Below are 2,575 nucleotides of genomic sequence, written 5' to 3' on the forward strand. Positions count from 1 at the left end.
GACAACTAGGGATTTTTTGTTGTTGGATGAATCTATTGGATAAAAGAGAATATATATTCTGCCATTTTTTTTTTACTCTCTTAAGGGGTAATCAGTATGATACTGCCTGAAGTCACAATCTTTGGATGAATGAATGAATGAATGAATGAATGAAAGAAATTATTGACTACCATTTGTGAGTCCAGGATACTGAGCTTACAGAGGTTGTCCAATTACTATCACCACATTTTCCTTGTTTTTAATTAACTAAATCTTCATTATCCTTGCTTTGGGTGCCATGTAATTTCACAATTACATTAAAATTTTGTTTCTTCTTAACACATCATTAACATATATTGTATTTTCCAAGATACTTTATTATTCCCCTTTTCTACTTTTTAATAGCTTAATGATAGATGTTAAAATGATTATAAGAAATATATTGATATTAAGGTGAGGTGATATGATTAGAGTTGTGTTTTATGATTTCATATTTTTCTATAACTAGTATGCATTACTTTTTTACATAAAATATATTCCACTTAAAGTTTATGTAGTTTCTTCTAAATTCCTGAGTTTTCTCTCATACAGAGAAAAATACACAACCTCTAAACCTCGTGTTCACAGTTCACTCTGATTAAAATCCTGTGGGCAGTATCTTTCTTAGCACATAAAATTTTTGAACAAAATCATTTTTTCTTTGTTAAGGTTTTGAGGTACTTGTCTAACTTTGTTCTACTTCCTAAGTGTAGTTATAAACTAAAAAAATAAGGTATATACTTAACTTCTATACACTTTGTTCAGAGAACTACCTGATATCTTTTTCTTTTGCACAACTTTTGTTTAAATAAAAAAATTATATGTATATATGTGTATCTCTCTCTCTATATGTGTGTGTGTGTGTGTGTGTGTGTGTGTGTGTGTGTGTGAAGATTTCTGCTTGATGGTAGAACATAAAAAGTTGTAATACACCATTCTCTCCATTTAAAAGTCAGGAAAAATAGATAAACCAGAAAAAATCGCAGCTTTTAAAAACTCATCAGAAAGAGAAAGACACAAAGAAAGCTCAGTGTATTAAACTCATGAATACTCAAGTTCCAGAATCATTCTCTTCCCTCCAGGACACAGTTGATCAGCTCTGCATGTGACAATTTAATGCTGTAGCAGTATAAGAAGGATTTGGCAGATACTCTTTGATGCCTCATGCTCTCATGAAGTCTTTCCAATAGTCTTTCTTAGTGAGTGTCAAGCTCAGGAGTAGAAGGCATGTGGGTTACTGGCCTCTTAAAACCTAACACAATTGAAGGGTTGTTATGTGAGGCAGAAACAGATAGAATAATTTGGTTTTCTGATTAGATTTTTTTCTTCTGGGGAGATGACATCTTATCTTATAACTGATAAGAACATTCTGATTGACTTGATAGTTGTGTTTTTCTCTTGCAAATTAATAAGGCACTCTTTGGTATTTATTATTTTTTTTTTTTGATACTGGGTATTTAACTCAAGGACACTCAGCCACTGAGCCACATCCCCAGCCCTATTTTGTATTTTATTTAGAGATAGGGTCTCACTGCATTGTTTAGTACCTCGCTTTTTGCTGAAGCTGGCTTTGAACTCATGATCCTCCTACTTCAGCCTCCTGAGTTGCTGGGATAACAGGCAAAAGCAGTTCTTTGGTTTCTCAAAACAGACAACAAAAATGTGGCTCATAATTCATGGAATTAGTTTGTGGGTCAAATCAACTTTCTCTAGCACAGGATCTCTGTAAATTTCACAAATAAAACTTGTGTGTCTTCAAATGCCAGTTCTATAAATAGGTTTTCTCTTATAGTCTCAAAATTCTTGCCATATTGGAAACATTTCTATTTAAATTGAAAACTAAAAGCCAAAGGATATTTCACCAGAAATTATTTTAGTTATTAAGCACCTCTCAGTAAATTTTATGGGATTCTTGGACTATGGAATCAAATTTTGTCTTGCTAATAAGTGGTCTAGATTATGAAATCCAGTAGCAATAATTTATTAAATTAATTAAGAGATATTGTAGTAACAGATTTAATAGTAGTAGAGTCAGACAGTATTATTAGGCCTGGGTAGATATATAAAATAATGCTATTCATGACTAAAATTTATCTTGACTTACTTACTAAAAGTAACAGCATATTTCATTTTCTGGTAGTTTTATTATAATATTCTATGAATATAATTTGTCTAGGTTGGATTTTTCATTAATTAAGCATAAATTCTACTAAGACAAAGTAGGAAATAATAAAACTGTGTGTGTTAACGTTTCTGAGAATAAATGACAAAATTAATCTAATGGAGATGTCAATCATAAAATGAATTACATGGGCTGAAGAAAAATGTGAACATCAAATTAAGAAGGGGCATTACATTTTAAGTCTAAGATAAGGTGGATGAGTAGAGCTGAGTTTCATAAAAAGAAAGATTTGAGGTCATAACTAAAATAGATTTTATGTCAAGCCAACTAATCTCAATTTATATTCTTTCTTACCCTAAGCTGTAGCTAATATACCTGCATATTATGAGGAATACTGTCAAGAATGATAATGGAGGATAAGTAGAACCCTCCTGA

The sequence above is a fragment of the Callospermophilus lateralis genome, chromosome 16 (genome assembly GCF_048772815.1).
Source record: "Callospermophilus lateralis isolate mCalLat2 chromosome 16, mCalLat2.hap1, whole genome shotgun sequence".
NCBI classification, from domain to species: Eukaryota; Metazoa; Chordata; class Mammalia; order Rodentia; family Sciuridae; genus Callospermophilus; species Callospermophilus lateralis.